General features: G+C 34.3%; 1 long non-coding RNA gene across 1 annotated transcript in view; it reads left to right on the top strand.

Annotated features, from left to right (window-relative positions):
• The window catches only part of LOC146997779 (uncharacterized), a 102,566-nt gene that overhangs the window by 74,279 nt on the left and 12,247 nt on the right, over positions 1–16,040 (top strand). The window contains exon 2 of the long non-coding RNA XR_015040533.1: positions 6,961–7,029. This is a non-coding gene — a long non-coding RNA (uncharacterized LOC146997779). The remainder of the gene's footprint in view (positions 1–6,960; positions 7,030–16,040) is intronic.

Below are 16,040 nucleotides of genomic sequence, written 5' to 3'. Positions count from 1 at the left end.
AGTTATGGTATAAATTTATCAGAATGTTTTTTTTTTAAATCATCTGGTTTCCGGTATAAAGCAGACTATAAAAATTAGCTTCCGGCTGTAATGCATAATTCAGTTTCTTTGACTGAATTCTTCAGGTATTTCCAAAGTAGAAAATAAAACTCAATATAAAAAGCAAACTCTAATTCCATATAGAAATTCGGTATTTTTACCTTTTAACCAGTTCAAAGAAAAATTCCAAATTAAGCAGAAAATCAAGAATAAAATTAATCTTTTCATGCTTTTAGAAATTTAGCATTTGTAGGTTTAAATTTAAAGTAGCAAATTTAGGGTACTTTAACCGGCGAAAACTCTATGAGCAAACGGTTTACAGAATGGGAAATGGATTTAACGTACAACTAAGTTCAAAGTTTCAAAAATCCTGAGAAATGAAAGATTATAAACATGTTTCACAAATATGCATTTCAGAGTTTATAGTAAAGGCCTGAAATGGTAAATTATTTTAAAATTCCCACTAACAGCAGAAATTTATAGCAAAATTTAGAATATTCATATAGTGCTACAGGGAAAATATTACCTCATTAACCAATATTTTTAGGAGTTTATGTATTTATTTTTAGCATAAAATTATAAATCTAGTCATTTGCACTTAAACTTAACTAAAGTGAAACATGCAAATTATTCTGTCGCATTTTGTTCAGCAATCGAAGTTTGTTCTATCACCAAATGCCTCTTGTTTCCATACTTATATTCCATACTCTCCAAAAATTAAGTCCCACTTTTATATTAACATTACACCTTACATCTGTCCCCTTATTCTTATCTTATTTTAATACTTTGATGAGAATATTCTTCCTAGTTCTCCTTCCTAGTTTATTACATGGCATAAATATTATCCCCCAAAGGAAGTTGAAGTATCAGAGGGTATAAATATTAGCACCAGAGATTAAAGCACTCATCTGCTTTCTTGAAAAAAAAATGAAGTATTTATCACCCAGTCAAACTCGTCAACCCCAGAGTATAAGGCCCTTCCAAATTAAATTTAAATAAAACTTGGGATTGAAAAGTTCTAGAATGTAGACTTTTTTTTCCGTCTTCAGTGCACTAGGTGTGATATATCGAATACAAATAATTCATCGTATCATTGAATACATAATCCATCGTATCACTGAACCTTTTAATATCGTATGCTTTCAAATAATCCACGTGTTTACGTCAGTATCGTTCGCTTCATTTTATTGTTGCAAACAGCGTAAATTTCTTTTGTTTTTCTTCCTTTTGAACTTTATGTGTGGCAACAAGATAATTGATTTGATAGAATTGTGTTTGTGACAGCCATGTAGAATGACTCTCTTATTTTGTATCAATTATTTCGCATCGCTGACATCTTATTTATAATTAGTGTAGTGAAATAAAAGTGAAGGAATACAGTCCATTTGTTTATTGATTATTGTTTGTGAAACATACTAAGTAAATAACATTTATTATTGGTCAAAAGTCTAGCCGGAGAGCTAGTGAAGATAGTGACTGTTCTAAGTGTATTCTAACAACGCAAATATGCATATAGTTTTTGAAAAATTACTCCACTTTGTGAAGTAAGTGAATTTTGAACAATTTGTTTAATTTGTTGTTAAATTTTAAGAACAATGTTGTAATACAGCATAGAATTCGATTTCATTTTAATAATAGTGTTAAGTGATTTAAGAACAATTTCCGTTTTTGAATTGATCAATTATGAGTGAACTTATAACTTTTAAAACAAAAAGAACGGTTTTACGCAGAAGCGTTACTAATTATGTAAAGAAAATTGAAACTATTTTAACTGTAGATGAAATTAATTTAATAGAACTAGAGGAATGTGTCGAATTATTGATAAAAAAAAAGAAATTGAGTTAAGGAAGCTTGATTCTGAAATCGGAAGTTTAATTACAGATACTAAAGAATTAGAAAACGAAATAGATAATGTTCAGGAGTACACAGATAAAATTTATTTGTGGAAAATTAAAGGTGAAAAAATATTAAAAAATCAAAACAGTAAAAATAATTCTAATAGTGTAATTTCAGAACAGGTTCTTGACAATATTAAATTACATAAGTTAACATTACCGAATTTTGGTGGTAATATTACAGAATGGATAGCTTTTAAAGATCTTTTCAGTGCATGTGTAAGAAATAATACAAATTTATCTAATGCTAAAAAATTGCAGTATTTGAAGGCTTCGTTGAAAGGTGAAGCATATCGCATTATTCAAACCATTCAATTTCGGATTGTAATTTTGAAATAGCATGGAATCTGTTAGACGAAAGATATTCAAATAAGAGAGAACAAATTTTTGCATATATAAAACGTTTTCTAAGCTTAGCAACTATTCAAAATGAATCAGCATTTGCTATTTTAAGTTTAGTTGACAACATTAATGAAGTAATTGGTTCTTTAGAAGTATTGAATCAAACCATTGATAATTTTGGTAACACTTTAATGACTTATTTAATTTTGCAAAAATTAGACCCTTCTACAAAATTATGGTGGGAACGTCAGTTAAAATGTAATGATATTCCAAAACTTACGACTTTAATTGAATTCCTAAAAAACTATGCAAGAACACTTCAAAATAGCAAATCAACAAGTAATAAGGTACCTAAATCTGTGTTTCAAGATAAGAATAATGTTCTGGTTGCTACTTTGGGTTGTGGTTATTGTAAAGAAGATCATAGTTTAGCCAAATGTTCGAAATTTCTAAACTTATCGGTTCAGCAAAGGATAGAATTTGTAAACTCTAATCGTTACTGTTTTAATTGTTTATCTAATATGCACTTGCTCAAAAAATACAAGATTTTTAAATACATGTAAACATTGCTTTAAGAAGCATCACAGTATTTTGCACATTGTAAATAATTCAAAGAAAAAAACTCAGTTAAACAGTATATCTCCGCCTACGCAATCTATCCCTAAAAGAGATGAATTAATGAGTCCTAAACATGTTTCAGCCACAGTTTGTGCCTCTCATTATGATTCGAATGCAAAAGGTAATCAAACCAGTCACATTTTATTGTGTACTGCTTTAATAAAAGTTCAAAATTCTGAACAACAGTTTGTTTATGTGATGTGCAGATGTTTATGTGACACTGGATCTCACAGATCATTTATTTCAAAGAATTGTGTGAAGAAATTAGGATTACGAGTGAAAGATAATTCCATTTCTGTATCCTGTCTAGGAGAATTTAATACTATAAGTAATGGGGAAAGTCGATTTAGTATTCACTTCTCATTTTAAAAGTGATATTCGTGTTTCAACATCAACGTTTGTAGTGGACAAGGTGACAGATAACATTCCCTATTTATCTTTGCCATCAATCATCTTCGATAACTTCAGTGATTTACAATAAGCTGATCCATTATTTTACAAGTCACAACCAGTTGACATTTTATTTGGAGTAAATGTATTTCTGCATTTAATGACGGGAGAAATTGTCAAACGTGGTCCTGATCTACCATTTGCTCTAAATTCGAGGTTGGGATGGATAATTTCGGGTACTACAAATTTTGAGCCAGTATATGTAAATCATTTGAATACAAACACAGATGAGTTAGTAAATTCTTTCTGGGAGTTAGAAAAGTTTCCAAATGTACAACCTTTAACAAATGAAGAAAAACTTTGTGAAGAACATTTTAAAAACTCGCATTTTAGAGACATATCAGGTCGTTATTCAGTTGCATTACCATTCAAATATAATAAAGATATTCTAGGTGACTCCCGTGAAATGGCGTACAGAAGGTTTCAATACTTGGAGAAGAAATCTATGAATCTATCTGTTATCTATGAAAGAAATTTACAACCAGTATATTCAGTTTATGAAAGAGTACTTTTCACTAGAACACGTAGAATTAGTTCCAGACACAGATTATGAAGTAGAGAATAAACACGATTATATCCCACATCACTTCGTGTTGAAGGACTCTAGCTTAGCAACAAAATTGAGAGTTGTTTTCGATGCGAGCGCTAAAATAACCACAGGTGTTTCTTTAAATGATACGCTAATGATAGGCCCATGAATACAAGATGACTTAATTTGTATTTTACTAAGATTTAGACTTCATAACATTGCAATAACCGCTGATATTAAAATGATGTACAGACAGATAAAGGTTCATGAAAAAGATAGAGATTTTCAGAGAATATTATAAAGCCTATAGAATATTATATAGCCCGTATAAACAAATACAAGTTTGTCGTTTGGGAAAACAGTTACATATGGAACTGCAGCTGCTCCATATCTTGCAACAAAAGTTTTGAGTCAGTTATCGATTGATGAAGGATTGAACTTTCCAAAGGCAAAGAATATAGTTTTAAGAGATTTTTATGTTGATGATATGTTAATTGGTGTAAAAGATAGTTCGGAAGGTATTGCATTGATAGACGAATTTCAACAACTGCTAGAAAGTGGTGGCTTTGAGCTTCAGAAATGGTCGACAAGAGAACCGTCATTGTTAAAAACCTCTGGCTTAACAAACACAGATAGTGACAATATTCATCGTGTAATGGAAGACAAAACATTGAAAGTTCTGGGATTGGAATGGCATCCGGACAATGATGAATTCAAATGTAATGTCGGTGTAATAGAGTATCAAAGTATTCCGACTAAAAGGATTATTTTGTCATTCGGTAGCAAAACTATTCGATCCATTGTGGTGGATAGCTCCGTTTGTAATTTTCGCTAAAATGATCCTTCAGCAATTGTGGAAATTAAAATTATCATAGGATGATCCTGTAACAGAACAGATTGATGGAAATTGGAGAAATCTATGTAAAGAAGTTAAACTTTTGAATTCTATAAATATACCTAGGAAAATTCTGCTACCTGATTATTTTCGATGTGAACTTCACGGATTTTGTGATGCGTCTGAAAGAGGTTATGCAGCAGTTATTTATATCAAAACTTGCAATAATTCTGACATTAATGTTAAACTCGTAACAGCTAAAACTCGTGTAACACCATTAAAATCTATTACGATTCCAAGACTGGAATTATGTGCAGCAGTGTTATTGGCACGCTTGATTCAGTCTGTAAAAGCTGCATTAGTTATAAATTTTAATTTAGTGCAAGCTTGGAGTGATTCACAAATCGTGTTGTCATGGCTAAGGTCAGATCCTAAAAAATGGCAAGTATTTGTATCCAATAGAGTTTCTGAAATACAATCCATCTTACCACCTGAGAACTGGAGTCATGTTGATGGAAAAGAAAATCCAGCTGATTGTGCTTCGCGTGGGTTATTTCCTGCAGAACTATTATCTCATCAATTGTGGTGGAATGGTCCTTCTTCGTTAAAGTGCAGTAAGATTGCCTTGTCTAAAAATATTCTTATAGATGAAGAGGCATTACCAGATGCACGTAAAACAATCTCATTTGTAGTTTCTGATCCTGTACAGGAACTTGCTATTATATCAAATATATCTTCATTTCCAAAGTTACAACGCATATTTGCTTGGATATTAAGATTCATATCGAATTCTAAAGTAGCGTATCTAGAAAGAAATACGTCTTTTTTATCTAGTAATAGAATTCGAGCTGCAACTTTCTGTATTGTCCGAGTAAGACAGCGATTTCACTTTTTTAAAGAAATTCAATGTTTGGAGTTGGGAAAGGACTTACCTACGAACAGCAACCTCCTTAGCTTGTGTCCAATTTTAGATGATAACAAAGTGTTACGGATAGGAGGAAGACTGAAAAACGCGCAACTATCAGAAAATGAAAAACATCCAATCTTATTACCTTCAAAACACAATCTGACAGAAATCATAATTAGACACTTTCATGTCAAATATCTGCATGCAGCACCGGAACTTCTATCTTTAACTAGACAACAATTTTGGATCATAGCTGCTAGATCTGCTATCCGAAAAGTAGTAAGATCTTGTATCACGTGTTGCAAACTCAGAGCTAAAACTGCAAGTCAAATAATGGCTGATCTACCGGAATCTAGAGTAACACAATCGCGACCATTTCATCGAACTGGAATAGATTTTTCTGGACCGTTCATGATTAAACATCGTGCAGGACGTGGACAAAATCATTTAAATATTACGTATGCTTATTTGTGTGTTTTGTAATCAAGGCAGTACATCTTGAAGTGGTAGAAGATTTGTCAACAAAGGCATTTTTAAGTGCATTGAAACGATTTATTGCAAGAAGAGGGAAACCATTTGAGATTTACAGTGACTGCGGTACTAACTTTAAAGGTGCAGAAAAAGAAATCAGAAAATGTTTTTTGCAATGTAAGCAAAATCAAGAAATTCACAAATTTTTGTCTTTAGAGGAAATAAAATGGATATTCAACCCGCCATCATCTCCCCATTTTGGTGGACTATGGGAATCGGCAGTAAAGTCAATGAAATTACATCTAAAAAGGACTGTTGGTGATACTGTGCTGACCTATCCGGAATTTCAGACCGTGATAGCGCAGGTTGATTCTTGTCTCAACTCTAGGCCATTGTGTCCAACATCAGCTGATCCAAATGATTTAACTGCATTAACACCTTGTCATTTCCTAATAGGAACGTCTTTAACTGTCATACCTGAACCAGACCTAAATTATAGTTCCTTCAATCACCTTGACAGATGGCATGTGAGACAGTTTATTTTTCAGCACTTCTGGAAAAGATGGAGTCGAGAATACCTGTCTCAGCTTCAACAAAGACCTAAATGGCAAAAACTTCAAAACAATTTAGAAGTCAATGACTTAATCCTCATCAAAGAAGACAACCTTCCGCCTCTTAAATGGAGGTTAGGGAGAATAATTGCTGTTCATCCGGGCTCAGATCAAAGAGTCAGAGTTGCTAGTATTAAAACTGGTTATGGTGTCATAAAACGGCCAGTCGTGAAATTGTATCCTCTTCCTATTCAGACTAAAAACTATGAACTGCTTCACATATAATATTTTTATTATTTTTTTATGTTTATCTTTTATTACAGACTAAGAAGTTTCAAAATGCTCCAACTGTTGAAATTCCCTGGGATTTCAACGAGGGCCAGAATGTTTCTGTGAGTATCGTTTGCTTCATTTTATTGTTGCAAATAGCGTAAATTTCTTTTGTTTTTTTTCCTTTAGTTTTGAACTTTATGTGTGGCAACAAGATAATTGATTTGATAGAATTGTGTTTGTGACAGCCATGTAGAATGGCTCGCTTATTTTGTATCAATTATTTCGCATCGCTGACATCTTATTTATAATTAGTGTAGTGAAATAAAAGTGAAGGAATACAGTCTATTTGTTGATTGATTATTGTTTGTGAAACATACTAAGTAAAGAACAACACGTATCATTGAATATTTTAAATAATTTCACCCCTTTTTAAATAATTCACCTTATTATTGTGTACAGTTTGGGTGCGGAAGAGCGACATAAAATCAAAATTCATTGAATACAAATAATCCATCGTATCATTGAACCTTTTAATACCATATACTTCCATATAATCCATCGTATCATTGAACGTTTTAAATAATTTCACCTCTTTTTAAATAGTAATTCACCGTATTACTTAGTACAGCGGAAGAGCGGTATAAATTCAAAATTTGTTGATTATCGGAAACGCAGACTGGTGAACGGTATATACCTGGTGAACGATGGACGTATGTGGTTACAAAGGACAAGGCCTCGATCTATCTTTTGACTTGCATACTTTTCGAGAAATTTACTGTTCGCAGGACAGAAAGAACCAAATATAGCAATGGGAAAATGAGAAGAAAATTTACCTTGCAGTTTTGTGTTGGCGAATGAATTGTGATTATTAGTCAGAATAGTTTCATCATGTGTTACTAGTAATGCCAAATGAAATGCAGTTTCTTTCAAGCACAACTTCTTAAATAACTTTCAATATTACATTTATTTCCAGTAAGTTCAATTGTTTATTTTGTTCTCCGTGAAGTGTTTTAATATCCACTTCAAAAATGCTTAATTTTCAATTTGTTTTACACCATATAATAGTATCCTCATTATACTCCTAAATCAATTTATTTTAGCGAAAATATCATGTTTCTATCTAAAGCCTTATAAGGTCATCCCTATCTTTATCCCTATATCTATCCCCCTTTTAGAAACTGGGAATTAAATAGTCAGCAGTGTTATTTATCACAGCTTAGCATCATTATGATTACGTATAAATCATCTGTTCCGTAAATTGTCACTTTCTTGTGTCTGCTGATTCTACTGTGAGCGAAGTTGAATCTTCGTACCTGCGCTGTGCCGAAAAACTGGTTTTTAACCCTCCTAAAATGTGTACTGTCTGTTGCATCTGTCTTTGTAGTACAGACCCCAGTGTTAACGGAGGTATTAGGGTTCTTGACCTTAAAGGCTCCGTTCACACGATGGCTTTTCTATCGTAAGAGGTACAACACGAGCTTCGCTGTTAGACAATCATATCTAGCTCTATCTCAAAAGCTGGTTTAAGGATTTTGCCTAAATGTTGGGACTTTTCAACTTTACGTCAATTTCGTATCAATTTTTATGTTACTACCAATCATAGTAATTCAGACGAACAGGCATAATGACTTTTATGACCTAAGCCATAAACCTTTTCGATTGAAAAGCCCATATCTAAAAGAAACCCAAGGTAAACATCGATTCATATCGCACATTCTATTCTTTTCTTCGAGTATATGATTGAGTTCTGAAGTTAAATTTCACATTCCATTGCCAAATGATTTCTTTGATTTTGCGTTGCTTAAACAGGCTCTCAACACAGGCTCAAATAGACATAGGCGCCTACAGCCCATTACATTAAATCTGACATAATGAATAAAAGATGTCGAGTTGCAGTTTTGCATCGCAGACAGTGACTCAGAGCCATAGTGTCCCAGTCAGCATTGAAAGACGAATATACTCGTTTTGGCATAAAAACTTTGCTCAAAGTGCTATGATGTATTTGCTAATACAACCGAAAAATAGTTTTCTGTATCATGTGATGAAAAAGAAAAATATGCCAAATATTCCAGTTCAACGAAAAGATATAAATTTTAATACACATGTAATATCCCAAAACTTAAAGGAACATTCTAATTCATAAAATTTTAGAAAATATAGTTCGAATGACTCCAAACCTCTTATTACCTAGTCTTTCAAAAAAGCATAATTTACTAATTTTATTTTTATACTTTATTTATTGTAGACATGAACCTCACCTTTTAATGTCTAAAATAATTTTCCCTCAAATTCTGCTGTGGAATTTCTTGCAAATGTATTTGGCGCTTCTTCACATCTAAACTGCTCTAACACTTAGGTTTATTAAGGAATAGTTAATTTAAATTAACAAAGGTAATTTGCGTGCTACTTTCTTTTTCTAAACATTTGAGCTTAGCATCCTATTTGTAGGACTGCAATTTTACCTCAATGAAGCCCATTCTGTGAATATCAGGGTAGTCAGAAAAGTAAAGCTGAGTACGTAGGTGTAAAAAGAACCGCAGTTCAGGTCATTAATTTACACTCATGTACATAAATTAAGGATAATGCAAAATCAGGCAGAGGAAGAGTTAGAAGCAAAACAAATTTGACTTATTTGTAAAGCTTATTTATTAAACAAAAGGTAAAGAGCAAAAAAAGATGCTACATGTTTGATATTATTAAAAAAATTAGCGATTTTTTCCTCGCTCGAGCAAATTACAAAAAGCAGCTATTTACAAAAAACCCATATTACATGGTTGGTATGATTGTTAATGCATTGTATGTCTCCCAGACGTTGCAATAAACTCCGTACAACGCCTAGGCATGCTGAGTATCAAATTATCGATCTGATCAAGGGGGATATTACACCACTCAAAAAGAAATGCTCTCCGAAGTTCCGGTAGACATGTACGAGGAGGTTGACGGGCTGCAACTCGTCGGCCAAGCATGTCCCACACGTGCTCTTCTGGATTCAAGTCCAGTGAGAATGCTGGCCAGTCCATACGTGTGATATCCTCCGATTGAAGGCATTCGCTTACGATGTTTGCACGATGAGGACGGGCGTTGTCATCCATGAACACAAATTGTGCTCCCATGCCGCCCGGAAACAAACGTACATTTTTTTCCAGAATGACGTCCCAATAGATTTGGTTTGTCATGGTTCCAATTTGAACATGCACGTCAGTTCTGAAACCCCGAATAATTCCACCCCAAACGAGCACTCCTGCACCACCGTAACGGTGTCGTTCAATGATGTTTTCTTGGTGGTAACGGGTACCTGGAGCTCTCTTTATGAACATCCGTCGAGAATCAGACTGCAAGCTAAACCTGGACTCGTCTAAAACATCACACAAGCCAACTGTTGCGGTGTCCACAATGCATGCTCTCTACTCCAGGCTAACCGCAGGCGACAGTGAGTTCCAGTAAGTGGAAAGCATCTGACAGGTCTATGAGCATATAGACCAATCTGCCCTAGGCGTCTGTACACGGTCTGCCTTGAAATTTTCGTACCAGTGGCTGAAGTGAGCTGACGAGACAGGTCTGAGGCTGTGCTCCGCCTGTTCTAGCTTATTGTGTTGAAAAGTTAACTGTAAAGGTTAAACAAAAACAAACAAATAAAATTAGTAGTGCAATAAGAAATATAAAAAAAATAATAGTAAAATATATTCAATATGAACCAAATTTCAATTCAATATTAAAAGTTAATGTTCTTCAACTGGTAAAAGACAGTTTCCTCACTAGAATTTCTAGATTCAACTTAACACGCGTTTTGTCTTTTCCTGAACCTTTTCCTGAATTTTACATTTAAAACCTATAATTATGTCCTGATATTCCTGCGCGGAAATAACTTCTGTTTCCAACTCCTGTTCCCTAACTATAAGTTTTTCAATCTCAGAATCGTATTGTTTTAACAACTGCGATTTTTCAAGTAACGTTTCGAGAAATTCTTTTAATTTCTCTTCCGAGGATTCACCCTCTTCTAACAATGCAGATTCTATTTTACTGATCAACTTAGTAGTTAAGCTACGTGTAACCGTACGCAACTTGTTTGCCTTAGTCATAGCCTCCCTTTTAACATTAAATTATATCAACTATAATAATCAACAATTTTTTGTTCAACAATTCTATTCAAAACTGGAAAAATGAAAAAGGGCCTACCTCGAATTTCTTCGCATTAAATGCCATCTTTTCAATCATGAACTCACTAATTTTCATGAATTCATTAATTTTCTTCCTCCATTCTTCATCTCCACTAATCAGAAGGTTGCATGTTCAAATCACGTCTGGGTCCTCAGAAAAAAAAAATCTATGTATCCGAATGATTGCTTGTTGTTCTTGCGTGTTCATTGATCTATTACACCAAGATATTTTACTGCACATTTATTTACAAGCCGTATGCCACCTGGTATGTTTACAAGCGTTGTGCCTCCTGGCATGCATATGGGGCCCACCAGCGGCCGAGCGGTAAAGTCGTTGAACACTGGTAGTTCGGTCCGAGGTTCGAATCCCGCAAACGGGCTGGCTGCACGGGTGTTTTTGTGGTTTTCCCCATGTGTAACGTGTATACGAGCCAGTCTCCCTTAGAAAGTCCTCCACGAAGGCATCCCTCCCCTTAGGCAGATAGCGCTCGAGGCTTTGCCGTAATTAAATAACCTAACCTAACCTAACCTAACGTGGCATGCATATGATACACATATTCTGCCACCTGGCATGTAAATTGATACATCATACTAATTTTCTGCCACCTGGCAGGTACGATGCAATTATATCAATTAGCGGTAATACGCCCGACATTTTTGGCGTGACTGCTCCCTTAACGTTCTATAACGCAACTAAGTCTTTTGTGCGGTGCGCCCTCTGGGTACAAATCACCGCAATCACTGAGGAGGCCAAAACACTTTGTTTTCTGTCTCCATAGCCTTCTTGAATAATTATTTTGACGTGTTAATATTGATGCTAAATTGTCAAATGCACGTAAAAGATTTTGATTGTTCAGTGTTGATGTTAACTCGTCGAGCGCATGGATTAAATTAAAATTATTGACTGGTCAATGAATTTGCTCAGATTGTTTTTAATTACTCCAGGTTTCGAAAACATTAGTTATAAACGTAAACATTGATCAGCTGAGTGCATTTATGTCGCTCACGTTTGCTAAATCATATTAAGGAAGATATTATTGAATAGTTGATACTAAAAATAAGATCTAAAGTGATAACCAATGAAAACTAACGAAATCAGTACCTTGAGCTTTTTCATACGATACCTTAAAACTAACATCAAAATAATTTACAGAATGCAAATCGCAAAATTGCAGATGAGATAAGATAAGAAAGGATGGACAAGAGTTAAGCTATTGGCGCCATCTATTGATAAAACGAGAATTAAAACATAATTTCCTTAAAGGCTGAAGGCAAAAATCGATACATCGTCACTAAATACTTACATCGATGGTGTCATTAAACTCTTAAAAGAAGGATCATAAAATCTGGTCCCTAAAGACCCTTCACGTTCGGACCTCTCTAAAATAAAAACTGCGATCAAATCTTCAAAAACCCCTTTCGACCAATTTGGAACAGTCGCTTATCCCAGTTGTTGCGAATTGTGCCAGATTATATGCTCTTCTCAAAATTCATAAAAATGGTATTCCTTTCCGCCCTATGGTATTAAATTTAAGCACTGCCTCGTAAGTGTTAGCTAAATATTTAGATTCCAGATTTCCAACTCTTTTAGATAAAAACATCTACACATAAAAATTCACCAGACTACGTGAATTTCATTCCCTTGCAGCGAAATTGAAGAGCTAATTTTCCTCAATCAACTCTATTTGAAACAAACACATTTTGTTTTCCAAAATTAGTATTACAAGCAAACTGTGGGATTAGCCATGGGAAGCTCCTCAGTCCCATCCTGGCTGATATCTACATGCATTATTATGAATCAAAATTATTTGGAACTTTAAACTTCCCGGTATGGTTCCGCTACGTAGACGATAATTTTACACTCTTTGACGGTGATAAAGATGTATAAATAAAGTTCTTTCATCAATGAATTCCATTGATCCTGCTATTAAATTAACTTTTGAACTAGAGACATGCAATTCTCTTCTTTTCCTCGACATTTTGGTCACACTTAACATATCCATCCAACTTCAGTACTACGATTTACCGGAAACCTTCATCGGTTTGCCTTCCACCACACTTCAAATCATGTCATCTGACTAAACAAATGTTAACTTCATTTCATTCGTATTTCCGTCCACTTCAAGTTTGCTCCTCCAAATTGATCAAGAACCAAATTATTTAAAATGAGTAGCAATTGACAGGAGCTTTTCACCCGACTTTATTAATCAAGCAGTTAAAAAATTCTTATCTGAACACGCCAAAAGGCACACTCGTGCTTTAGGAGATTATAATAACCCTTTCGTCTGCCGTGGGAAGATTACTTCTCACCTACATGATCCTGGGAAATACATCTGTGGGAAGAGCAAAACCCACTATAATATATTGGCTTTGGTATTATAACATTGGGAACTATTATTGTGCTGCCATCTGTATTCAATTGATTGAAAACATAATTACCACATTTGTTTTGAAAGTTCGAACGCGTTGTGTGAGATCTGTTCCACTGAGACACCTGTTTTGATTTGACATTTGCATTGCTATACGATTCTGCTACAAATTTAAGTAAAACACTGTTTTTATTATAATAACGTCATCTTATTTTGTATATTTCTGCAAGAACTATCTAATATTGAATAATAAATAATGGGTGGAAACTGAAAATGCTATTGCATTGTGTATAAAAGCCACGTGGAATATGTATGTTGGAAAAATTAGAATATTTGTTAAAATACATTTGAAAATATCATTCAATCCTACTGAGAAAGAAAAGGATTATTTTGGCATGATTTTGACCAAGGAAATGTTACAGAATATTGTTGACGAAACTCATTCAAAGCAGCCTAAGAAAAGGAAGAGATTGGGTCATACCACAAATGACATTATCCTGAACTGGAAAGAAACCACATCAGAAAAATTGAAAGCATGGGTAGGTATGCATATACTTATGGTTAAACATCAATTGCCTGAACTGAAAAACTACTGCAGCACAGACCGTATTCTCAATGTTCAATCAGTAGCAAGAATAATAATCGCAAAGAGGTTCAAAAAAGTAACTGAAATTTTACATGTAAACGACAACAGCACAAATCCATGTGGGCAACTTGGTCATGATAAACTCGATAAAGTCAGACCAATCCTCTCACAGCTCAATGATTCCATACCTAAAGTCTACGAACCTTCGTCAACATTATGAATAGATGAATGTATGATAGCTTTCAAAGGGAGAACTTCATTGCAGCAGTATATGCCAATGAAGCCTACAAAAAAAGGTTACAAGGTGTGGTGTTTAGCAGACTCTAAGACTGGATATATTCAAAAATTTGAAATTTATTGTGGAAAAGAAACTTCTGATAATAAGGGTAAAATATTGAGCTTAGGGGAAATAAACTAAACTAACGGAAGATGTGAAACAGACAGGTCATCTTATAGCCTATGATAACTATTTGCCATCTTTTAGGCTTGCAAAAAGTCTACTTATAAGTGGTCTGTTTTCTGTGGGGACTGTGAGGCTGCAAAGGAAGGATCTTCCACCAATACTGAAGGCTAATAACAAACTACAAAGAGGGGAATCAGTGTTCCTAACTAAGAAAGGTGTTGCTGCAATAAAGTGGATGGTCAAAAAGGCTGTTATATTGTTGACTAATGCACATTTTTTCAGCGATTATTACATCTGTAAATCATACAAAAAAGGATGGTACCAAAACAGAAGTACCTTGCCCTAAACCTGTTGCCGTATGTAACGATATCATGGGAGGGGTTGATTGCTTTGATCAAAGAAAAGAAAGGTAACAAATAGGAAGAAGATCTGTAGAATGGTGGCATCGTATTTTTTATTTTCTTGTTGATCTTCGCATCGTAAATAGTTTTATACTGTGGCAAGAAAACAAGAGAAACAGAAGTTTAGACCAGCTAACATTCCGTATAGCATTAGCTCGTCAACTAATAGACGGATATTTTTTCGAAAACAGAAAGGCCGTCCTGCTAGATTCCAAGCAAAAAGGTGTGCAGTTCCGTATAAACTACGCTTAGTCAGTGTGGGTAATCATATACCAAAGATGGTTTCCAATTATAGACGATGTAAGAAATGTAGCACAAAGGCCCAAGAAAAGAGGGCCCTGCTATATGTGTGCAGTATCTAAAGTAGCCTTGTGCATCGCAACATGTTTCTCAATCTTTTCACGGCAAATAACCGGCTTTAAATTGAACTTTCTCTATGGCCATAAAAGGTCCCGTGGGAAGTATACTTCCCACCCCTAGAATTTAAATGTAAACAAAAAATTTGGCAAAATAAATTATATTTCCTCAAATGCTATTGTTTAGTTGATAATAAAACATAAAAGAACGGGAGAAATTCAAAAGAGAAATAAATGGCCCACGAAAGGGATAATTGTGTTGCGATTCCTTTCTTTCCATCAATTAGCTATAAAATTGCACGTATTTTGCAGAGATTTAACTTTCGGGTCCTTTATTGTCTTATCAATAAAACTCCGAGTTCCAGACTCAAGTTCTCTATTCCGGATACAAATTCCTAGGGTATTTACATGATTCTTTGTCAGTGTGATGTAAATTGCATTGGCCAAACTAAGAGAGCCTTAAATTTCGCATTAAGGAACATGAGGCATATATTAGGAAAAAGGAAACACAGAAGTCCTCTTTTGCCCATAATTGTTAGCCCGAAAATAACACTTTCATTTTTTTCTAGCCGAAATTATTTTAAAAACATCTTACATTGGTGAATGAGATTTTGTAGAGGCCTTTCACATTAAAAAAAAAACTTTCTGTTCGAGTTAACGACCTTAATTCCAATTCATTTTTACTTTCAGCGTTTAAGGAAATTATGTTTTAGTTCTAGTTTCATCAATGGATGGCGCCAGTAGCTTAACTCTTCTCCAGCCTTTCTTGTCTTATCTGATCTAATCACAATATCTTATCTCGTTCATTTGCGCTTTGGCAGCTTAGGGTGATGGTTCGGTAAAACCATCGTAACTAGT

This window comes from Stegodyphus dumicola, chromosome 4 (assembly GCF_044657685.1).
Source record: "Stegodyphus dumicola isolate Sdum_Otavi_A_Nest chromosome 4, ASM4465768v1".
Classification (NCBI taxonomy): domain Eukaryota; kingdom Metazoa; phylum Arthropoda; class Arachnida; order Araneae; family Eresidae; genus Stegodyphus; species Stegodyphus dumicola.
This window is presented reverse-complemented; position numbering and strand designations above follow the sequence as displayed.